This window comes from Ornithorhynchus anatinus, chromosome 1 (genome assembly GCF_004115215.2).
Source record: "Ornithorhynchus anatinus isolate Pmale09 chromosome 1, mOrnAna1.pri.v4, whole genome shotgun sequence".
Lineage (NCBI taxonomy): Eukaryota > Metazoa > Chordata > Mammalia > Monotremata > Ornithorhynchidae > Ornithorhynchus > Ornithorhynchus anatinus.
In genome coordinates, this window is record NC_041728.1 from 148,327,045 (window position 1) to 148,352,367 (window position 25,323).

At 44.2% G+C, this 25,323-nt stretch overlaps 2 protein-coding genes across 11 annotated transcripts in view; one reads left to right on the forward strand and one right to left on the reverse strand.

Annotated features, from left to right (window-relative positions):
* MCF2L2 (MCF.2 cell line derived transforming sequence-like 2) overlaps nt 1-25,323 on the reverse strand; it is a 482,616-nt gene that overhangs the window by 153,104 nt on the left and 304,189 nt on the right. The window lies entirely within an intron of this gene.
* B3GNT5 (UDP-GlcNAc:betaGal beta-1,3-N-acetylglucosaminyltransferase 5) overlaps nt 11,140-25,323 on the forward strand; it is a 36,799-nt gene continuing 22,615 nt past the window's right edge. For both annotated transcript variants that reach the window (XM_029058086.2, XM_039913200.1), the window contains exon 1: nt 11,140-11,548. The gene's annotated coding sequence lies outside the window, so the exon portion shown is untranslated. The remainder of the gene's footprint in view (nt 11,549-25,323) is intronic.

Consider the following 25,323-nt stretch of genomic DNA (forward strand, 5'->3'; position numbering starts at 1 on the left):
GGGTGATACTATTACTTAATATATAAGTATATAATTAGAAAGAAGCAGCGTTACCTAATAGATAATAGATTCTATTTATTGCCATTGTTCTTTTCTTGTCTGTCCATCTCCCCCGATTAGACTGTAAGCCCGTCAAAGGGCAGGGACTGTCTCTATCTGTTACCGATTTGTACATTCCAAGCGTTTAGTACAGTGCTCTGCACATAGTAAGTGCTCAATAAATACTATTGGATGAATGAATGAAAGATAGGGAATGGGCCTGGAAGTCTCCCTCATATCTTACAATTACAATCTCCCACTTCAAAGCCTTACTGAAGACACATCTCTCCCAAGAGGTCTTTCCTGACTAAGCCCTCCATTCCTCTTCTCCAATTCCCTTCTGCATCACCCTGATTTGCTACCTTTATTCATTTCAGTCCCCCAGCCCCACAGCATTTATGTCCGTATCTGCAATTTATTTATTTCTATTTCTATTTATTTCTATTTCTATTAATTTATTTATTCTATTTCTATTAATGTCTGTCTCCCCATCTAGACTGTAAGCTCATTGTGGGAAGGGAATGTTTATTGATATAGTGTTATGTTTACTGTTATTCTGTTATGTTTATTGTTATACTGTACTCTCCTAAGTGCTTAGTAGAGTGCTCTGCACAGTAAGGACTCAGTAAATATGACTAACTGAATGACTGACTAGAAGTCAGAAGGACTTGGGTACTAATCCCAACTTTGCCACTTGTCTGCTATGTGACCTTGGGCAAGTCACTTAACTTCTCTATGCCTCCGTTACCTCATCTGTAAAATGGGGAATTAAGACTTATGAGTCCCTTGTGGGACATGGACATGAACTGTGTCCAACCTGATTAACTTGTATCTACCTCAGCACTTTACAGTGCCTGGAACATAGTAAGTGCTTAACAGATACCCTAAAAATGCATACAGCCAGGAAAATTCAGCAACTGTTTTTTTTCTGTTAGCTTCAGAGAATGTCTCTGAAAATGTTTTTAAACAACTTCAGTGATAAGAATGTTATTTCCCTTGGAAAAAGAACCTATTTTTTTTTTCAGGACAACACTGATAACCTATAGCAAAGTCCAAATTTTCTATTAAATTTCCGAACAGTCTTGTCGTTTTTGTCATTTTTGGATCATCTTCATCACTTCCTCTACTTCTGTTTATTTTCAGACTTTTCAAAATCTCTAAGTTGAAACAATGGTGATGTACTGTACTATTTATTTCCATTTTTATTTAATTTTGTAGTAGCAGATACCCTAGTTTGTCACAAAAAGAAATGTAAAGGATAGACCCTACTTCCCAAAAGCTCAATAACTAAATGATCAAGGTGGGGTGTACCATATATGCAGTAAACGACGATAAGTGGACTACTCTGAAAACAGTTATTTAGCAGAAAATCTCCATCGGATACATCACTAGGGCAAAAAAGGCATAGGGTCCTTAAAATGCAGTCAATCCTATTTATTAACCACTTACTGTGTGCAACACTGTACTAAGCACTTAGGAAAGTATAATATAACAATAAACAGTGACATTCAGTGCCCTTAAAATGATTTGCAACTTGGTCAGGTCTACAAATTCTAAATGAAGAGTTAATTATCTGGTTAATTTTACTTATAGAAATACCCTAGCAAATAAATAGAGTAAAAATAAAATATTTGGGGCAACCTAATTATTCAGTTGGGTTAATAATGATAGTATTTGATAAGCACTTATTGTGTGCCAAGCACTGTTCTAAGCGCTGGGATAGAGACAAGGTTATCAGGTTGTCCCACGTGGGGCTCACAGTCTTAATCCCCATTTTACAGATGAGGTAGCTGAGGCACAGAGAGTTAAGTGACTTGCCCAAAGTCACACAGCCGACAAGTGGCAGAGCCGGGATTAGAACTCATGACCTCTGACTCCCAAGCCTGTGCTCTATCCACTGAGCCATGCTGCTTCTCTAGTTTTCTGGTTGTCTCCATGGATCAATTTGACTAGATAAAATGACAATTTACCACTTCATTTATATGCTGTATCAACCCAACTACAGTGAGAGAGTCAGAATTTAAACAGAGTCCTGGACTCCTAACCCAGTGTTGCATCCAACTGGTCACTTCACCTGCTACAAGAGACTTTCTAAGTAAAGAGCATGAAAAAAATATTCCTATTAAAAAAAATAGTCCTATTTAGTAATCAAGCCCAGGAGACTGGCTGTAGAGCCAACCAAATCCTGACATAACAGGAAATTCCTTTTTCTCACATGCAAGTGATGGAAATCTGTACTCAGAGAGCATCCTGTTGCTTGCTCATTGTGGATAAATCCTAAATTGCCACTCAAAGCTCTTTTATTCTAGAGTTTTAATTTGAGCTTAAGTGTGGAAAAGAAGCATCCTTCACCTCTAGACTCATTCATTTTCCCTTCACCCGCCTCTGCTCCATTCATTTCATGCTCACTCGAGCTGGACTTGCAAGGGGACCAGAATTTTTTTAAAAAAATCAGAAAACAGGTCACCATTGACGCATTATCCCATTTGGTATGTGAATCCTCCCATTGTCCTATTCCCAGGAGTTTCAATTTTTTCTTCCATTTCCAGGGCAAACGTATACAATTAAATTATGAAATGTGAAAATTGACAGTAAAACATGAAACATCATTGACATTTTCCTTTACGTCCTGTTGCTTAAAATAATAATATATTTCTTAAACTACAAATCAATTCCAAGTCTAATAATTTGGGGATTTTGCTTTCCTATTTAACTGATTCGGGTCAAAAGAAGCAATTCAGCCACTTCTCCCTTTCACTCAAATAAACACAAACACACCCTAACAGCTCCTGATCTTTGTTCATGGGTGTGCCTACCTGGTTCTTTCCAGATAATGTCAATCACATCTAAAATGTGTGCTTCTTTCTATGCATGCCATGTGCACCTGGCCTATTGATGTCCTCGCATTTCCATTTGTTTTGGCAAAGGACAAGAGACCCAATATGGTTGCTGTAACTGGCAGTGTTCCTATTCTATTCTATGTAGCCGCACAGAAATATGCCCAGCGTGTGTAGAACAGGAATCATAAAATGCCCCTCAAACTCTTACCTTGTATAATGTTTAGGGAGGCATATTAATTGTTTCACATCACCAAAGTATCCATTAGTGAATTACTACACTTATCCTTAAGCTCCAATTCATGGCTGAAGTATTAAGAGGCTTGAAAGAGTTATTAACCTTGACTCCATCCCTGATTAATTACCAGGAATGACTCAGGCACTGAAGAGTGTTCAAAAAGAAGGGAAGGGAGAGGAACATTTTGTTGTTGTTACTCACCTTTTATATAAGCAAGGCCTTATACTTGATTGAACTCAGTATTGCCAACACAGATAATTACACCACAGCCAGGCATCCCGCATTACATTAAGTACGATAATAGACTACTTAACTTCCCTCACGCCTTCCCAAGGTACTACTCTCCTCCCTTCTTTTCCACTATCACATCCCAGAAGGATTGTCATTACATTCGGGAGGAACTATTAACATTTCCGCCAGTGGGGCTACTGGATTGCTGTGGCAAAGTCAATTACACCTCAACCAGTTAGATTCATTCATTCATTCAGTTAGATTTATTAAGCGCTTACTGCGTGCACAGCACTGTACTAAGCACTTGGCAAAGTACAATACAACAATAAACAGAGACATTCCCTGCCCTCAACGAGCTCACAACCTAGATGGGGGGAGGCAAACATCAATACAAATAAATAAGATGACAGATATATACATAAGTGCTGTGGGGCTGGGAGGAGGGAAGAGCAAAGGGAGCAAGGCAGGGCAACTCAGAAGGGAGTGGGAGATGAGGAAAAGTGGGGCTTAGTCTGGAAAGGCCTCTTGGAGGAGATGTGCCTTCAATACGGCTTTGAAGAGGGGGGAGAGCAATTGTCTGGTGTATTTGAAGAGAGAAAGGGCGTGCCAGCCAGAGGCAGGATGTGGGCCAGGGGTCGGCGGTGAACCAGGTGAAATCAGGGTACAGTGAAAAGGTTAGCACTAGTGGAGCAAAGTACGCAGGCTGGGTTGTAGAGGGAGAGAAGCGAGGTGAGGTAGGAGGGGGCAAAGTGATGGAGTGCTTTAAAGCCAATGGCGAGCAGTTTTTACTTGATATGGAGGTGGAGGTGGCAACTACTGGAGATTTTCGAGGAGGGGAGGTGACATGTCCTGAATATTTTTGTAGAAAGATGATCCGGGCAGCAGAATGAAGTATGGACTGGAGTGGGGAGAGACAGGAGGTTGGGAGGGCAGCAAAGAGGCTGAGCAGCGTGGCTCCGTGGAAAGAGCACGGGCTTTGGAGTGAGAGGTCATGGGTTCGAATGCCGGCTCTGACACTTGTCAGCTGTGTGACTGTGGGCAAGTCACTTAACTTCTCTGTGCCTCAGTTACCTCATCTGCAAAATGGGGATTAAGACTGTGAGCCCCATGTGGGACAAGCTGATTCCTCTGTGTCTACCCCAGCGCTTAGAACAGTGCTCTGCACATAGTAAGCGCTTAACAAATACCAACATCATTATTATTATTATTATTCTAGGCGGGACAGAATGAATGATTGTATTAATGTGGTAGCAGTTTGGATGGAGAGGAAAGGGTGGGTTTTAGGGGTGCTGTAAAAGTGGAACCGACAGGATTTGGTGATGGATTGAATATATGAGTTGAATGAGAGAGAGGAGAGGAGAGAGGAGACAGATTAAAAAGCAACAGAGGAACAGAATAAAGGAGCATTTGGCATTCAGGTCACCTGGACAGTTAGCTCTTATTCTCCAGGCAAACTGAGGGTGTTTTTCTGGGGCTTTTCTGAATGGATTTAGACCGGGAAATGCTGAGGTCCCACCCAATCCATCCCTCTGACATCTACTCGTTCATTCTATCGTATTTATGGAGTACTTACTGTGTGTAAAACACTGTACAAAGCACTTGGGAGAGTACAATAGCTTGAGAGAGCACAATAGATGGCTTTGTAAGGTCCTACAGTGGAAATTAATCATAATAATAAATAATGATGGTACTAGTTAAGTGCTTACTGAGTGGCAAGTACTGTTCTAAGCACTAGCATAGATACAAGGTAATCAGGTTGTCTCATGTGGGATTCACTGTCTTGATCCCCATTTTTACAGATGAGGGAACTGAGACACAGAGAAGTGAAATGACTTGCCCAAGTCCACTTAGCAGATAAGTGGCAGAGCCAGGATTAGAACCCATGTCCTCCGACTCCCAAGCCCGTGCTTTTGCCTCTAAACCACGCTGCTTCTAGGTGTGATCAATCTGTTGCCTAGAAAACTAGAGGCCCAAACATCACGGTTACTTTCTGGATATAAAGGGTGGTCCATTAACCTCGACCAGAACCAGTCTCAGCTCTAGAAAAATAAAGGTGGAAGGAAATACTTCCCACAACGCATCAGCATACGTGCATGTTCTGATGCTGAAACTGTGGGAATTTTCGAGAAAAACTGTCAAATTTTATTTTTGTCCTTTTATGCCAAGTGCCAGATTGCCAAATCCTGGATGGGGTTTGCAGTAGTGAGACTTCTGGGGGACTGAAAACATCTCACAAGGTGTCACTAGGACACAGCCTTGGCACTGCCTTGGAGAGATGTGGACTAAACCTTTTTTTTTTTTTTTTTTTTTTTAGAAAAATGATCCAAGCAGCAGAGTGTAGGATTGAAATGGGGAGAGACAGAAGGCAGGGAGGCCAGCAAGGAGGCTGATGCAGTAGTCAAAGCAGTAAAGGATAAGTGTTTGAATCAGCATTTTAGCAATTTGGATGGAGAGAATAGTTGTGAAGGTGTAATTGACAGGTTTTGATGACAGATAGAATTTGTGGAGTGAATAAAAGAGATGAGTCAAGGATAATGCCAAGGTTAAGGGCTTGTGAGGTGGGAAGAATAATAGCTTTATCTACAGTGATGGAAAAGACAAGAGGAGGTCAGAATTTGGGTGGGGAGATGAGGAGTTCTGTTTTGGACATGTTAAATTTGAAGTGTTGGTAGGACATCCACATAGAGATATCCTAAAGGAAGGAGGAAATTTGAGACTGCAGAAAAGAGAAAATTTCCTATTCATTCATTCATTCAATCATATTTATTGAGAGCTTACTGTGTGCACAGCACGGTACTAAGGGCTTGGAAAGTACAATTCAGCAACAAAGAGAGACAAATCCCTGCCCACAACAGGCTCACAGTCTGGAAGAGGGGAGACAGACATCAAAACAAGTAAACAGGCATCAATAGAAATAAATAGAATTATAGATATATACACATCAAAACAAGTAAACAGGCATTAATAGAAATAAATAGAATTATAGCTAGGAGCATATATACACAAGGGCTGTGAGGCCAGGATAGAGCAAATGCAGCGAGTCGGAGAGATGGGGGAGGGAGGGAGGCCTGAGGAAAAAGGGGGGCTGCCTGGGAAGGCTTCCTAGAGAAGGTGAGCCTTCAGTAGGGCTTTGAGAAGTGTGATTGTTTGGCGGATTTGAGGAGGGAGGGCATTCCAGGCCAGAGGTAAGACGTGGGCCAGGGGTCAACAGGCAAGAATGAGGCCCAGTGAGAAGGTTAGCACCAAAGGAGTGGAGTGTGAGGGTTGTGATGGAGAAGGAGAGATGTAGATGTAGAGGTAGGAGGGGGCAATGTGATGGAGAGTCCATCACCTACTCCTACTCCTACTCCAGCCCAGCCTGCACATTCTGCTGCTCTAGCTCCAGCTTACTGTGTGCCCTGATCTTTTGCTTGCCCTGCACCTCGCATTTAGAGTGGGGTGGCCAGAAGCTGAGGCTTTGACAGAGTTCTGGGTTTTGGTTCTCTCAATTCTGCTTTAGTGGAAACAGTTTATCCGGGCCCTGATTGGTGAGAATGGAGTGCTAGGCCCTGAGAGCTGGCTGTGGCTTCAGAAAAGAATGGGTACCCTGGGCCCTGCCTGATCCTATACCCCACAGAGAATGGGCATCCTAGGCCCTGCACACCCCAGCCTTTGTGAGGAATAATAATAATAATAATATTTGGTAAGTATTTGCATTATGCCAAGCACTGGGATTGATACAGGATAATCAGGTCCTACATGGGGTTCACAGTCTAAGTAAGAGGGAAAACACGCACTGAATCCCCATTTTGTGGTTGAGGGAACTGAGGCACAGGAAAGTTATTTGAGCAAGGTTACGCAGCGGACAGGTGGCAGAGCCGGGATCTGAACCCAGGTCTTCTGACTCCCAGGCCCGTGCTCTTTCCACTGTGCCATGCTGCTTCCCAGAATAAGATTCCTGTCATGCCCAACACACAATTGTTGTGTGTACCCCCGGGGGATGTGTGTTTAGAGCTTCAGTTATTGTGTGTGTGTGTGTGTGTGTGTGTGTGTCTTTGGACTGTGTCTTTCTTTGTGTTGCCCGAAGCAGCATGCAATAGTGGGTAGATCACGGGCCTGGGAGTCAGAAGATCATTGGTTCATTCATTCATTCATTCATTCATTCATTCATTCATTCATTCATTCACTCACTCACTCACTCACTCACTCACTCATTCATTCAGTAGTATTTATTGAGTGCTTAATATGTGCAGAGCATTGTACTAAGCGCTTGGAATGTACAATTTGGCAACAGATAGAGACAATCCCTGCTCAGTGACGGGTTCACAGTCTAAACGGAGGAGACAGACAACAAAACAAGTAGTCTGGCGTCAATATCATCAAGATAAATATAATAATAATAATAATGTTGGTATTTGTTAAGCGCTTACTATGTGCAGAACACTGTTCTAAGCACTGGGGTAGATACAGGGTAATCAGGTTGTCCCACGTGAGGCTCACAATCTTAATCCTCATTTTACAGATGAGGTAACTGAGGCACAGAGAAATTAAGTGACTTGCCCACAGTCACACAGCTGACAAATGGCAGAGCCGGAATTTGAACCCGTGACCTTTGACTCCCAAGCCCGGGTTCTTTCCACTGAGCCACGCTGTTTATACACATCATTAACAAAATAGAGTAATAAATAATATATACAAATATGCACAAGTGCTGTGGGGAGGGGAACGGGGAAGAGCACAGCGAGGGAGTAGGGGGAATGGAGAGGGGAGGAGGAGCAGAGGGAAAGGGAGGGCTCAGTGTGGGAAGGCCTCCTGGAGGAGGTGAGCTCTCAGTAGGGCTTTGAAGAAGGGAAGTGAGCTGGTTTGGCAGATATGAGGAGACTCCCTTGCAATTACAAAGTTGGATCTTGTGGTTCCAGGAAACCCTGGTCTTGTAGTTCTAGATTGTAAGCTACTTGTGGTCAGGGAATGTGTTTAACAACTCTGTTGTACTGTACTCTCCCAAGCACCCAGTACAGTGCCATGCACACAGTAAGCGCTCAATAAATATCATGGATTGACTGATCATGATGGCAAACTACATATTGGCTCTAATCCTGAATTCTCTGCTCGTCTGCTGTGTAGTTTTGGGCAAATCATTTCATATCTCTGTGCCTCAGTTACCTCATCTGTAAAATGAGGATTAAAACTGTGAGCCCTATGCAGTACAGGGACTTTGTCCAACCCAATTTTCTTGTATCCACTCCAGAGCTTAGTATAGTGCCTGGCACATACAAAATGCTTAACAAATACCATGATCATTATTGTTATCAATTATGTGTCTGTGTGTCCCTCTCCTAGTCGAATGAAAGCCTCCATTTCCCTCTTCAGAGCCCCATATGTCTCATTTCCCAGGCTTGCTCATTGGAAACTGCACCTAAATTTGATCCCTTGCTCAAAAAACAAAGTTGATATCCTGGTGAGGTGGAAGTAAACTGGAATACAAACTGTTAGACAGTATTTAGAAATATATCAGACGGGAGTAGACTGCAGGGAGCAGGAAATAACAGGAATCTGGTAGCCAGAGAGCATTCTCAAATCCAAGCAAGATCCCGTTTCTCCTCCTTTCTCTAACCATGATCTTCTCTTCAATCAAAAAGGCAGTGTGGCCCAATGGAACGAGCCTAGGCTTGAGAATCAGAGCACCTGGGTTTGAATCTCAGCTCGGCCTCATGTCTGCTGCGTGACCCTGGGCAAGTCACTTAACTTCTCTGTGCCTCAGTACCTGTTCTCTCTCCTTCTTGGACAATGAGCCCCATGTTGGACAGGTACTGTTTCTGACCTGATTAATTTGTAACTTCTCCAATGTTTTTCTGTGGGTTTTTTTAACCACCACTATTATTATCTTTTCCTTTTCTCTCTTCTCCCTTCTCCAAGTCCAGTAGGCCTGGCTGCCTTTATGGATGGTTCTGACCTCTCCCCTTCTCACACCCCCCCAACCCAATTTCCATCAATCAATCTCATTTATTGAGCACATACCACGTGCAGAGCACTGTAACACTGCCATCCTCACCTCTCTCAAACCCTGGAGGGACAAGCACTCATAGTTTTAATTGAAATTCCACTAAGAGCTGATTTTAAATTATCAAGAATTTTGTGATGACATTTCATCCACGTCAATTTCCCACCCACTTAATCCTTTTTAATAGTCTATTGTTGATCCAAAGGGATTTTTTAATCTTTCTAAATTATTTGAAAAATCATTATCTCCTTTAGGTTTGGCAACTCTATCTTTCCTTTTCAGTCCTTTTCATTTGGGTCTTCCCCACCTTTAAAGCCCTACTGAAGGTTCACCTCCTCCAAGGGGCCTTCCCAGACTAAGTCCCCCTTTTCTTCAGCTCCCCATCCCTTCCAAGTCACCTCGACTCGCTTGCTCCCTTTGCCTTTCCCCCATCCCTGCCCTTCCTTCTCCCCACCCAACAGCACGTTTATATATATATAAATAGAATTACATATATATATACATATGTAATTCTATTTATTGTTGCCTGTTCACTTGTTTTGATGTGTATATGAGAGAAGCAGTGTGGCTTAGTGGAAAGCACACAGGCTTAGGAGTCAGAGATCATGGGTTCTAATCCCCACTCTGCCACTTATCAGCTGTGTGACTTTGGGCAAATCACTTAACTTCTCTGTGTCTGTAACTGTAAGCCCGTCAAACGGCAGGGACTGTCTCTATCTGTTGCCGACTTGTTCATTCCAAGCGCTTAATACAGTGCTCTGCACATAGTAAGCGCTCAATAAATACTATTGAATGAATAAAATGGGGATTAAGACTGTGAGCCCCACGTGGAGCAACCTGTTAACCCAGCACTTAGAACAGTGCTTGGCACATTTTAAGTGCTTAACAAAAACCATCATCATTATTACTATTATTATGTAGCTATAATTCTATTTATTTATATTGATGCCTTTTTACTCGTTTTGATGTCTGTCTTCCCCCTTCTAGACTGTGAACCCGGTGTGGGCAGGAATTGTCTCTATTTTTGAATCTACTTTTCCAAGCGCTTAGTATAGTGCTCTGCACACAGCACGCCCGAAATATGATCAAAGGAATAAATGAATGAAAAACAAAAACCCAAACGGAGTCCCCTCCCTTTTTGAACCGTCTGATCGATCAGCCAGGACAAAAACCCGCCCAAAATCTCTTTTGGCTCTGGAAAATAGGCGTGGCTAGTGATTTTTTTGAAGAGGGGGGGGAAATGGACCATTTCTGGGCTCGGTGAGATTTTTAATAATAATGATAAATAATGATGGCATTTGTTAAGCGCTTACTATGTGCAAAGCACTGTTCTAAGCGCTGGAGAGGATACAGATGATCAGGTTGTCCCACGTGGGGCTCACAGTCTTCATCCCCATCTTCCAGATGAGGTCAGTGAGGCCCAGAGAAGAGAAGTGACTTGCCCAAAGTCCCACAGCTGACAAGCGGCCGAGTCGGGATTTGAACCCATGACTGTGAGCCCGTTGTTGGGCAAGGATTGTCTCTGTTACCGAATTGTACCTTCCAAGCGCTTGGTATAGTGTTGTGCACACAGTAAGCTCTCAACATTCATCCGTTCATTTAATGGTATTTACTGAGCGCTTACTACGTGCAGAGCACTGTACTAAGCGCTTGGAAGGTACAATTCAGCAATTCGTTCCATGAATCCGATTGAACGAATGAGTGGATTTAAATTCGAGGTAGAAGCAGGAGGGGGGCGAGACTTTGTGGCTGTAACTGCAAACACTGGACCCTCCCCAAAAGAAAGAAAAAGGCACCTCCCCAAAAGAAAGAAAAAGGCACCTCCCCAAAAGAAAGAAAAAAATGCAAAAACGGGGAGGAGACAACAGATGGAAATACATCTGGTGTGGGTGTGACCTCCTGCCTCGGATAAATAACTGAGGGCCGGGACAAAGAGAGAGCGGGTCGGGCGAGCTGGGAGGGAGCAAGCAGGCCTGGGGAAAGTGCAAAGCGTTGCGATAAGCGCGCTGCTCCCCCTCGCCTTTTCGGAGGGAGGCGGCCTCTGATTGGTGTGACTCGATTCAACTTGCTTCCCTCCCAAAGCAGCCGGGGCTGGGCAACCAGCCTCTCCTCCCGCCTGCAAGGAAGGTTTTTCCTGCTCCCTTTTTGGCTCCTGTTTTTTCAGCTCCCAGGTGAAGAGGGAAACCGATTCCGGAGCAGCACGAAGACCTCCAGATGCACAGGGTGAGTTGAACTTGGGGGCCGGCTGAAATCTGGAGCCTTTTTTTTTTTCTTCTCCTCTCCCCAAACTCTGTCCCCCAAAGGGTGGATTTAAAAGTAATATTCTGGGTCTCGGTGACCTCCAGATCCAAGGAGTGAGTTGAACTTTGGTGCCAGCTGAAATCCGGAGCCTTGTTTTCTTCTCCCCCCTCCAAACTCTCTCGGGGTTCCAAAGTGTGCATTTAAAAGTAACGTTCTGAGTCTCCATTGAATTGGAGTAAGGGCTACAAATGTGATTTTTTTTTTAAGAATTCCCCCCACCCCAAAGGAATGGCTCTGACTCCCAATTTATTCGCCGGGGTGCTTTTCCTTTGTTAGTTGGGCCGGTTGGAAGCTCGCCGCGGCCTTTTAAATCGACCCGTCGCCTTTTTCGGTTGAAAGTTACTATTTTGAAACCGAACTCGGAAGGATTCTCCTTATTTAATCGTACGTATTAAACGCTTACTACGTGTAGAGCACTGTACTAAGCGCTTGGAATGTACAATTCGGCAACAGAGACCATCCCTGCCCAACTACGGGCATTATTCCCCCCAATGGAGTGGCGAATCCGGCTTCACTTGGTCACTCGTTTTTAATAAACGTATTAGTAACATACGATCTCATTAAGACATCGGCCAAGATATGGTTATTTTTCAGTATTCCTTTAAAAAAAAAAAAAAGCCACAACTTCACGGCCATTCTGTCCTCCCCTCCTCCAGCCCCTCGGATAATCCTGCTGTAAAGAAGCTCATTCAAACGTTCCTTACCCCAGCCTCATTCCTGGGTAACTTTTTTTTTTTTTTCCCCCCGCTGATCAATTCTGCTGTTTTTTCCCCCCCCATCTCGTCTCGGGGATTCATTCAGTCGTATCTATTGAGCGCTCACTGCAGAGCACTGTACTAAGCGCTCAAGGGATCTGCAGAGTCAGTTCGGCCCAGGACCCAGGCAACCCCTTTCCCCTCCATTAATTGTTGACCTTCCCCACTACCCCCTCGTCGCCTTGCAGATAAAGTGGCTTCCCCGGATCCGGTGTGTTCACTTTTTTTTTGGGGGGGGGGGGGGGGAAGGGAAAGGAAGAAAGCGTAGGATCAGCGCTTTTCCAGTTTTCCCACGCCAGGTTGGGGATGAAATCCAGAGGGGAGACGAGATGGGAGCACAAGCAAGCGGAATGCAATTTTGCTAAAAGTGCACAAGTTGGGGCTCGCAGTGTTAGGCCGCCGAAGGCATCGCTGGGTGTGTGTGTGTGTGTGTGGCTCTGGTTTATTAGGTTTTGGAGAGGCCGGATAGCTGATGGCAACTGTGGGGGTGAGGGGTGGGTTGCCTGCCCTACCCCCTCCTTTGTCTGCTCCCGCCGCTCGCCCAGGTGCCCGGCATCTTCGACCGGTCCTCAAAAGTCAGCTTGAGATCCCTTTAGGGGCATGCTCTCAGGGCTGAAGCACGGGGTTTTCCCCCCCCCAAAAGCCCCATATTTTAGAACCTCCTCACCCCCCTTTTTTATGGGATGGAGATGGGAGAACAGCTTAAGTACACGTCTAGGCCAATAATCTCACCCGATTCATTCAATCGCATTGAGCGCTTACTATGTGCAGAGCACTGTACTAAGCGCTTGGAATGTACAATTCGGCAACAGATAGACAATCCCTACCCAACAACGCGCTCACGGTCCAAACGGGGTATGCCTGCCTGCTTCCTAAGACTTTCAAAGAGCCGGAGAAGGTCACACAAAATACCGGCCTGTAGTCGAATTTCCCCCCTCCGGCCCCGCCCCCTTTGTGAAAAATAGCTGTTTTTTTTCCTCCTTTTCTCCCTTTTTGAATGCATTTTCCGTTGGCCTTTCTCTCCCTTTAGAGTGTAGCCTATAGACTGCAAGATCTTTGTGGGCAGGTAGTGTCTACTCACCCTGTTGATGGTACAGTGCTCGGTGCTCAACAGATAGCTTGATTGAAAACTTTCTTCCCCTGTCATGTAATGAGTGGTATTTTGTGGAATCGTTTCGTCTTCCCCTTATTTCCTGGTCTCTCCGTCTTTCCTCCCCGCCCCCCGCTTTAGGAGGTGTGCAGAAAGGGGAATTGGGCCAGGCAGATCAGTTCAACTTCTTTAAAGTGCAAGGTCTGCCTTTAAAATGATCCTTTACCTATTATTTCTAGGTTGAATTGCAAGCATTTGGGTTAAGTCAAGGTCAGCAACTTTTTTTTTGTGCAGGAGCGGTTAACAAATTGAAATCTTTGAGCAGTTGGTGCACAAAGAACCAATCATAATTTGAACCTATTAGTGCAGTTACATGGGTGAGAAGATAAATTTTAAATGTCCCCTTGGTCACTGGAATCACTCACTACCGCAGGAAATCAGTTAATCAGTGGTGTATATTGGCAGTCACTGTATGCAGAGCACTCTACTAAGCCCCTGGGAAAGTACTCTGTAACAAAGTTGGTAGACACGTTCCTCGTCCACAACGAGCTTACAGTCTAGAGGGGAAGACAGACGGCCGTTCATTCAGTCGTATTTATTGAGCGCTTACTGTGTGCAGAGCACTGTACTGTTCTAAGCCCTTGGAAAGTACAATTCGGCAACAAATAGAGCCAATCCCTACCCAACGGGCTTACAGTAAGTGTTGTGGAGCCTGCGCTAAATGCCCATCCTAAATGGTTGGTATCATATCATACCTGCGATAGGGGTGAATAAAGGGAGCCGAAAAGCTGCCTGTTAAGACTTCCCCTTCCTTACGCCGTAGCAATAACCAGATCAAACCCAGCAGCCTAGAACAACTGCTGTAATGTTCAGATAGTTTGAACAGAGATGCCTTATAATGGCACTGCGTGTTATGGGATAGTGGGCCATCCTTGTGGTTCCAAAAAATAACCAGATATGATTCCCACTGGCTGCAGACCTGTAGTATTATAAGTACTGATTGATCACTTACTGTGGGCAGGACACTGTACTAACTGCTGGAAAATAAACAGGTGGGAATTAGACACAAGTCCTTTCCCTCAGGGGGCTCACCATCTAATCATAGAAAGGGGAAAGAGGCAGTGACAGACACTTAGTGGGAAATGAAACAACTGCAAAGTGTTCCTGTAAGTGATTGCAGTGAATTAATTACAAGTGGACTTGGTCACTTAATGACTCATTGCAGTGAGGAGCAGCTATCTGGGCTGGTTTCTTGGGAGTGCTTTAAAATTCTGGAGACTGCCATTTTTAGGAGGGAGGAAAAAAGATAAGCTTCTAGATTAATTGTAACTGTCTGGAAAGTGAAAGATGCTCTAAACCTGGAGTCTTTAAGATCTTTTACTTTATTCGTATTCATGCCTGTCTCCCCTTGTAGACTGTAAGTTCACTGTGGGTACAGAACATGTCTACCAACTCTGTGGTACTCTCCCAAGGGTTTAATATAGCCCTCTGCATGCAGTAAGTGCTCTAAATGCCATCGATTGATTGTTACCATGTCTAGTCACCCATTTCTGATATTTACTAAGTGCTGGGGTAGATACAAGATAATCAGGTTTCTCATGGGGCTCAGTAGGAGGGAGAAGAGGTACTGAATCCCCATTTTGCAGATGGGGGGGAAGTGAGGCACAGACAAGTGAAGAAGAGACTTTCGCAAGAACACACAGCAGACAAGTGGCAGAGCTGGGATTAGAACGCAGATCCTCTGACTCCCAGGCCCATGCTCTTTCCATTAGGCTATGCTACTTCTACTATGTGCAGAGCACTGTAGTAGGCACTAGTAAGTTTTGCACTTAGTACAATACAAGACAATTAGACATGTTCCCAGTCCATATCGAGCTTACAGTCTAGAAGGGGAGACAGACATTAATGTAAATAAATTATGGCTATGTACATAACAGTTCTAAGTGTGTCACCCACAGGAACTTGCCCATTAACCGATGATTTTTGCCATCAATAATGTGTAAACCAGTGCTTACTTTACTGGGGGAAGTTTTGGCACCTTTACTATTGCATGAAAATCACCAGGTGCCCGTCAGCATCGCTGCTACTGAATCAAAAGGGGGGGTGGGCAATTCTTTATGCAGCTAGTGCACTTCCCACTGATTACAGGAAAGACAGATGGCCTTCTTGCCAACTGGGTTGTAAGTGCAATAAGGAAAAGATTTATAATATAGTAGGTATATAAGCATGCCAAACACCAATCTGGGTGCCGGGGTAGATACAAGATAATCAGGTTGGACACAGACCCTGTCCCACACAGGGCTCACACTCTATCAGGGAGGGAGAACAGGCATTTTATCCCCATTTTACAGGTGAGGAAAGGCACAGAATCGTTAAATAGCTTGACTCAGATCACATAACAGGCAAGTGGCAGCGTATATTTTAACCTGGATATAGTTTAGAAAGTAGAGGATTGCTCTCCGTGAATGTGACAAACTTCTACAATGTAGGACAACGTTACTAACTTAGCAAAGCACAGCAATGATTTGAGTGCTTACTGTGTGTAGAGCACTGTACTAAGTGCTTGGGACAGTACAGTACAAATGAGTTGCCCTGCTGCCAACAAGTTTACAGTTTAGAAGGGAAGGCAGCCATAAATGTAAAATAAATTATGGATATGAACAAAAGTACTGTTGGGGGATTCCTGCCAATCAACATCCAGTGGCAAAACCTAGGAATCTTTGGAGAGGAATAAGGGGAGTGGTGGGGTCTTTGTCTTTTTCTTTTTAAATGGTATTTGTTAAGCTCTTACTATGTGCCAGGCACTGTCCTAAGCACTGGGGTATATACAGGCTAATCAGGTTGGACATAGTCTAGGTCCCATATGGGGCTCACGGTGTTAATCCCCATTTTACAGATGAGGTAATTGAGGCATAGAGAAGTTAAGTGATTTGTCCAAGGTCCCACAGAAGACAAGTGGTGGGGCCAGGGTTAGAACCCAGATCCTTCAGACTCTCAGAGAGTTCTTGGAAATGGGGATGAGTTTCTCACTGCTTCACAATTTCCCCATCCTAAAGCTCTGCTCCCTGCCCTTTAACAGTTTATGCTAGTGAGTCATTAAACCTCTCAGTATACTACTGTCTTCTTGTATTACCCTAGTTCTGAAGCTCTTACTCTCAGCAGCCCTATCCAAAACATTCTCCCCTTCTCACCCAGATTAAAAAAAAAAGACCTTTTTTTAATACAAATTATTGCTGAGATCCTTGTGCCAGTTACAAGTAACAAAATATTGAGAAAGCAATAAGTCACTATCTAGGAATGTAATTGGTAAAAAGAATTCTCACAAACACAATCATTCCTCTGTGCAATAGGATTTAGAAATAGTAATCTAGTTTGTTCAATATCACCTCTCCAACCGTCAGACTTAGGGTTAGGCTTGTCTCTTATCAATTCCCTCTCAAGGCAAGTGATCTCTTCTGCAATTTGTTTTATCTAATCCAATTTATAGCACTGTAAAGTCATATAATTTGGCCCAACATGCCCAATTCATTACTGTAGGCAGAATGCTGATTTATGGTATTTTGTTAATGAGATGTACATCACCTTGATTCTATTTATTTGCTATTGTTTTAATGAGATGTTCATCCCCTTGATTCTATTTATTGCTATTGTTATTGTCCCTCTCCCCTGATTAGACTATAAGCCCATCAAAGGGCAGGGACTGTCTCTATCTGTTACCGATTTGTACATTCCAAGCGCTTAGTACAGTGCTCTGCACATAGTAAGCGCTCAAATTTTATTGAATGAATGAATGCTGTACTAAGCACTTGGGAGAGTATAATACAACACATTTGGTACACACATTCCTTGCCCACAAGGAGTTTACAACTTAGAGAGGCAAGATAGAAATTAAAATAAATTACAGGTAAGTACCTAAGTGTTGTGGGACTGAGGGTAGGGCAGATATCAAATGCTTAAACAGTGCAGTCAGTCAATCATATTTATTGTGCATTTATTGTGTACAAAGCACTGTACTAAGTGCTTGGGAGAGTACAATATAACATATTCCCTGCCCACAATGAGCTTAAGGTCTAGATGGGGAGATGGACATTAATATAAATATAATTACAGATATGTACATAAATGCAGTGGGGCTGGGAGGGGGGATGAATAAAGGGAGTAAGTCAAGGTGATGCCGATAGTGGGAGAAGCGGAAAGGAAGGCATAGTCAGGGAAGGCCTCTTGGAGGAGATATGCCTTCCATAAGACTTTGAAGGTGGGGAGTGTAATTGTCTGTCAGATATGAAGAGGGAGGGCATTCTGGGTCAGAGACAGGATGTGGGCAAGAGGTCAGTGGTGAGACAAGATGGAGGAACATTGAGAAGGTTGGCATTGGAGGAATGAAGTGTGTGGGCTGGATTGTAGAAGGAAGGAGCAAGGTGACTGTGTTTTAAAAACCAACATTAAGGAGTTACTGTGTGATGTGGAGGTGGGTGGGCAACCACTGGAGGTTCTTGAGAAGTGGGGATATATGGCCTGAACATTTTTGTAGAAAAATTATCTGAGCAGCAGAGTGAAGGATGGACTGGCGTTGGGAGAGACAGGAGGCTGACTTCTTGTGTGCAAAGCACTGTACTAAGCTCTTGGGAGAGTACAACACAACACATTCCCTACCCTTTTTCTTCATAGGTAAAATTCTGCCCCCTTTAATATCCAGCATCATTACATTTAAAAGGTGGTTATCTAAATCCAGAAAAGGACCTGTGTTGAACAAACCTTCAGAAACTCTTGCAACTCAAGTTTATTACCAAAATGACAGCCTTGCCAATTTCCACTTAGGGGAAATTTTTACCAAGCCTGGCAAGTAATGAAGGATTCCTTGGAGGTCTGGAATAGAGGAATGTAAAGGGAAGAAACAGGGGGGTGATTGGGGCAGACTTCTTTATTTTTTAAAAAAATTTTCTATTCATTTGCAAGGCTTCTGTGGCATTAAGGGAAATTACAGTCTTTTAAGTTGATGGTGAGATAAACTTACTACTGTAAATTGGTCCCTTGCAACTAAAAGAACTACAAAATAGCTAGAAAAAACTATCTTTGGAATGCCAAATTCATCCCTGGCTTTTAAGTTGGGTGCCTATCTCTAAAAAGATAATTTTGAGACTATTTAGTACAGCACCTTGCTTCCTGTAGACACTCAAATACTATTAACAAAATACAGTGTCAAGTTCAGAGATGGAAAATGTAAGGTCTGAGGAGGGTACACATGTATGGGTTTCTGTCCTCTAAACCCCAGACATTTTCCCAAGATAAATAATAACGATGATGGTATTTGGTAAGCGCTTACTATGTGCCCAGCACCGTTCTAACGCTGGGGTAGATACAGGATAATCAGGTTGGCCTATGTGGGGCTCACAGTCTTAATCCCCATTGTATAGATGAGGTAACTGAGGCATAGAGAAGTTAAGTGACTTGCCCAAAGTCATACAGCTGAAAGTGGTGGATCTGGGATTAGAACCCACGACACCTGACTCCCAAGTCCGTGCTCTTTCCACTAAGCCATGATGATTTTTTGGGAAGCAGCATGGTGTAGTGTTAGAGCACAGGCCTGGGAGTCAAAAGGTCGTGGGTTCTAATCCTGACTGCCACTTGTTTGCTCTGTGATCTTCATTCACTCATTCAATCATATTTTTGAGTGCTTACTGTGTGCAAAGCACTGGAGGGCGTTCCAGGCCAGAGGTAAGATGTGGGCCAGAGGTCAACGGCAGGACAGGCGAGAATGAGGCACAGTGAGAAGGTTAGCACCAGAGGAGCGAAGTGTGCGGGCTGGGATGTAGGAGAGAAGGGAGGTAAGGTAAGGGGCAAGGTGAAGGAGAGCTTTGAAGTCAATAGTGAGTTTTTGTTTGATACGGAGGTTGATAGGGAACCACTGGAGACTTTTGAGGAGAGGGGTGACATTCCCAGAACATTTCCATAAAAAGATAATCCGGGCAGCAGAATGAAGTATGGACTGAAGTGGGGAGAAACAGGAGGTTGGGAGGTGAGAAAGGAAGCTGATGCAGTAATCCCATCAGGACAGGATGAGTGATTGCACTAACGTGGTAGCGGTTTGGAAGGAGAGGAAAGGGCAGATCTTGGTGATGTTGTGAAGGTGAGACCGGCAGGCTTTGGTGATGGATTGGATATGTGGGGTGAATGAGAGAGCAGAGTCAAGGATGACACCAAGGTTGCGGGCTTGTGTGACGGGGAGGATGCTTGTGCTGTCCACAGTGACGGAAAAGTTACAGAGAGGACAGGGTTTGGGAGGGAAGATAAGGGGCTCTGACTTGGACATATTGAGTTTTAGGTGGCGGGAGGACATCCCAGTAAAGATGCCCTGAAGGCAAGAGGAGATGTGAGCTTGGAGGGAGGGAGAGAGAACAGGGGAGGAGATAATTTAGGTGTCATCTGCACAGAGATGATAGTTGAAGCCTAGCAGCAAATGAGTTCTCCAAGGGAGTGAGTGTAGATGGAGAATAGAAGAGGGCCAAGAACTGACCCTTGAGGGACCCCTACAGTTAGGGGATGGGAGAGGGAGGAGGAGTCCGCCAAGGAGACTGAGAATGATCGGCCAGAGAGATAAGAGGAGAACCAGGAGAGGACGGAGTCAGTGAAGGCAAGGTTGGATAATGTTGAGAAGGGGATGGTCAACGGTGTCAAAGGCAGCTGAGAGGTCGAGGAGGATTAGGATGGAGTAGGAGCCATTGGATTGACAAGTAGGAGGTCATGGGTGACCTTAGGGCAGTCTTGGTGGAGTTAAGGGGATGGAAGCCAGATGGGAGGGGGTCCAGGAGAGAGTTGGAGTTGAAGAATTTGAGGCATAGAGTGTAGACGGCTCGCTGTAGGAGTTTAGAAAGGAAGGGTAGGAGGGAGATAGGACGGTAACTGGAGAGGACAGTGGGGTCAAGAGTTGTTTTTTTTTTAGGATGGGGGAGACATGGGCATGTTTGAAGGCGGGGGCAAGAAACCGTTGGAGGGTGAGCGGTTGAAGATAGAAGTTAAGGAGGGGAAGAGGGAAGGGGCGAGTTTTTATAAGGAGTGAAGAAATGGGGTCCGATGCGCATGTGGAGGGGTTGGCACTTGAGAGGAGGCATCCGAGTGTATAGGTGATACAGAAGGGAAGGTGGGGAGAGGAAATGATGATTTAGTCAGGGAAAGTCCCTTAGAGATGTGATTTTTTTTTTTTAGGAGGGTTTTGAAGGTGGGGAGAAAGATGGTCTGTAAAATATGATGCGGGGAGGGATCTCTAGACCAAAGGGATGGTGTGGGCAATAAATCAATCAGTGGTATCTATTGAGCGCTTAATGTGTGTAGGTCACTATAATAAGCCCTTGGGAGAGTACAATACAACAGAGTTGGCAGGCACATTTTCTGCTCACAGTGAGCTTACAGTCTATAGGAAGAGTTTACAGTCTATAGGGTCAGCATGTACATGGTGGTCACGTACATGTGTGGTTATGGATGCACGCACATGCATATTAGAAACATACTAACAAGAACCACACCTTAGGCCAAGCAAATAGGTGACTTTTCCCTTCCCCCTCCACCCCCTCCCACCTTTACCCTTCTTTCTTTCTTAAAGGATGTTCTAAAGGAGGGACAGGGAAGGAATGGGTGCCAAGACTATTTTTGTTTTCTTGGTCCAGTTCAGTTTAGCTGTCAAGCCAGAAAGAATCAAAACCTAAAGGTTTAACTGAGCCTATCCAGGACTCCAGGGCTCATATCCAACAGGCCAACGCTCTCCCTGCCTTTAAGGGCTTATTAAAATCATACCTCCTCCAAGAAGCCTTCCCTAAGTCCTTGTTTCTCCTATTTTCCCTCATTCATTCAATCATATTTTGAATGCTTCCTGTGTGCAGAACACTGTATTAAGCGCTTGGAATGTACAACTTGGCACCTCCCTTCTATGTCACTACTGCACTTGGATCCATACCCCTTAAGCACTTGATATTCATCTCATAAGGAAGTAACATGGCCTCGTTGATATAGCACGGGCCTGGGGATCAGAAGGACCTGAGTTTTAATTCCAGATCTGCTACTGGTCTGCTGTGTGACCTTGGGCAAGTCACTTCACGTCTCTGGGCCTCAGTTACTTCATCTGTAAATGGAAGATTTTACAGAGTGTGGATCCATACCTCTTAAGCCCTTGATATTCACCTCATAGGGAAGTAGCATGGCCTAGTGGATAGAGCACAGGCCAGGGAGTCAGAAGGTCATGGGCTCCGATCCCGGCTCTGGCACTTGTCTGCTGTGTGACCTTGGGCAAGTCACTTCATTTCACTGGGCCTCAGTTACCTCATCTGCAAAAGGGGGATTAAGACTGTGAACCCCATGCAAAAGTGCTCAATAAATACGATTGAAATTAATGAATGAATGAATGAACCTACCCCAGCACTTAAAACAGTGCTTAGCACTTAGGCACTTAACAAGTACCATCATTAGTAGTAGTAGTAGTTAATTTCTTGCTTCTTCAGTAACCTCATCTATAAAATGGGGATGAAGACTGTGAGCCCCAACAAGTCAACAGGACTTGACTTGTATCTACCCTTGGGCTTACTATAGTGCCTGGCACATAGTAAGTGCTTAACAAATACCACTTTAAAAAAAAAACAACAAAGCCCATCCATACCATTTTATATATGCCCTTTTACTCTTCTGTTCCCCTATTAGTAATTTATCTTAAGGTCTGTTTGCCCCTTTAGACTGTAAGTAGCAGGGTGCAGTGGATAGAGTATGGGCCTGGGCGTGAAAAGGTTGTGCATTTCAATCCCACTTCCACCACATCTATGTAACCTTGGGCAATTCAGTTCACTTCTGAGCCTCAGTTTCCTCATCTGCAAAATGAGGATTAAGCCTGTGAACCCCATGCAGGACCTCCCCTGTTTAGACTGTGAGCCTGTCACTGGACAGGGATTGTGTCTCTCTGTTGCCGAACTGTACTAAGCACTTGGAATGTACAGTGCTCTGCACATAGTAAGCGCTCAATAAATACTAATGAATGAATGCAGGACCTGTGTCCAATCTGACTTGCTTGTGTCCACCCTAGCACTTAGTACAGTGTCTGGTGCACAGTAAGCATTTAACAAATACCACAAAAATAATTATTAAGCTCCTTGTGGGCAGGGAATGTATCTATCAGTGCATATTGTTCTCTCCCAACTGCTTAGTCCAGTGCTCAGCAGATAGTAAGCACTCAATAAATATCATTTATTGCTTGACAATCTATATGAAATTGGTAGGTGGATGGTATTTTTCTTTCTTCAAACAAAAAGGTGGCTGAGGCACTGGAATTCAGCATTAGTTCTTCCAAAAAAGAGATCAGGAACTTTTTCTCATGAACAAGTGAAGGTAGAGCTCTTGAGAAGATAGTGAAATCAGTTAAGAGTTGGAAATCATTTTATATGAGGAAAAATGTAGGTTATTAGTAATTGTATTGAATGAGTACCCTCTGCATTCATTCATTCAACAGAATTTGAGTGTTACTGTGTGCAGAGCACTTTATTAAGTGCTTGGAAAGTACAATTCAGCAACAAATATGGCTCAGTGGAAAGAGCATGGGTTTAGGAGTCAGAGGTCATGGGTTCTAATCTCAGCTCCGCCACCTGTCAGCTGTGTGACATTGGGCAAGTCACTTAACTTCTCTGCGCCTCAGTTACCTCATCTGTAAAGTGGGGATTAAGCCTGTGAACCTCACGTGGGAAACCTGATTCTGTATCTACCCCCGCGCTCAGAACAGTGCTCGGCACATAGTAAGTGCTTAAGAAATACCACCATTATTAAATAGAGACAATCCCTGACCACAACAGGCTCACAGTCTAGAAAGGGGGAGACAAGCATCAAAACAAATAAACAGGTATCAATAGCATCAGTATAAATAAATAGCATTAGAGATATATACACATCATTAATATAAATACAATTATAAATATGTACATATATATACAAGTGCTTTGTGGGGGAGTAGAGCATAGGGAGTGAGTCAGGGCGATGGGGAGGGAGAGCAGAGGAAAAGGGGGGCTTAGTCTGGGAAGGCCTCTGGAGGAGGTGAGCCTTCGATATGCACTCCTTTAAGTGTTTGGGAACAGCCTACTGAGGCAGGTAACCTTCCCACAAGGAACTGACCCTTGAACGGGAGAAAACTGAAAAATATATTTTGAAATGAAGGAATCAGAATAAATAACTCTACAATTGAATAAACATAGATACACAAATGCTTGAAGAGGCTTTGGGTTGTTATAATAATGATGGCAGTGGTTAAGCACTTACTATGTGCCAAGTACTGTTCTAAGCACTGGATATGATTAGGAGTATTGGGGAATTTAATCAGGGAAGGCTTGTTGGAGGAGGTGAGGGTTGAAAAGTGGAGTCTCATCTCCCAGAACTGAGGTCAGATCTGTGCCTAAGCTCAGATCCCCAAAACCTGAGGTTCAGCATGTATCTGGGGTAAGCTGGCTTGAAAATCTGGCTCAGGTAGCATCCCTTTTATTCCACATCCTCACTTGGCGCTGCTGGGAGTGGTTGATGGGAAGAGGAGGGAAGAAGGATTTGGGGAAAGGCACCAACAGATAATCAATAAGTGGGTTTAATTGAACACTTGCTTGGTGCCGAGCACTGTATTAGGTACTTGAGTGAGAACAATGCAGGATATCTGGTATGGCGTAGTGGATAGAGCATAGGCCTTGGAATCAGAGGTCATGGGTTCTAATGCCGGCTCTGCCACTTGTCTGCTGTGTGACCTAAGGCAAGTACACGTCATATGTGCAGCACTCCCCCCCCATTACTTGCCCTTTGAACTCCGTCATCCATAGAGCAGACAATGTTTTTTTAACAGTATTTGCTAAGCACTTAGTATGTACCAGGCTTTGTACTAAACACTGGGATAGAACAAGCTAATCAAGTTGGACACAGTCCATGTCCCATCTGGGGCTCACAGTCATAATTCCCATTTTACAGATGAGGTAACTGAGGCACAGAAAAGTTGTGACTGGCCCAGCGTCACATGGCCGACAAGTAGAGCTGGGATTAGAACCCAGGTCCTTAGAACACAGGTCTGTGAGTTAGATCAAGTAGGGCACAGGCATTTCAGTCATTTGACTGTCTTGGGGAAGCAGCCTGGCTAAGAGAAGCAGTGTGGCTTAGTGGGAAGACCACAGGCCTGGGAATCAGAAGGTCATAGGTTCTAATCCCAGCTCCGCCACTTGTCTGCTGTGTGGCCTAAGACAAGTCACTTCACTTCTCTGGACCTCTGTTACCTCATCTATAAAATGGGGATTGAGACAGTGAGCCCCACACGAGGCAGGAACTGTGTCCAACCCAATTGGCTTGGATTCACCCCAGCGCTTATTATAGTGCCTGGCCCCTGGTAAGCACTTAACAAATACCATAATAATATAATAATGTTGGTATTTGTTAAGCACTTACTATCTGCAGAACACTGTTCTAAGCACTGGGGTAGATAGAGGGTAATCAGGTTGTCCCGTGTGAGGCTCACAGTCTTAATCCCCATTTTATAGATGAGGTAACTTATTATTAGGTAAACATGTTCCCTGCCCACATGGAGCTCATGGCCTAGATGGGGAGACAGACATTAAGATATTACTGATGGAGGAATGGGAGCGTATAGGGGTGTGCACCTTAGTGCTGGTGATGGGTGAATAACAAGTTGCAAAGGGGTTCAGATCCACAGAGGCAACTAGAAGGGAGGGTGAATGGGAGAAATGAGGACCCTATCAGGGAGACCTCTTCCCTCACTCTCTCCAGGATCATAGGACAGGAAGGGAGTTGGAGACAGCAAGGGAAAAAGAATGAATCCATCTGGATTAGTTTCTGTCTACCCC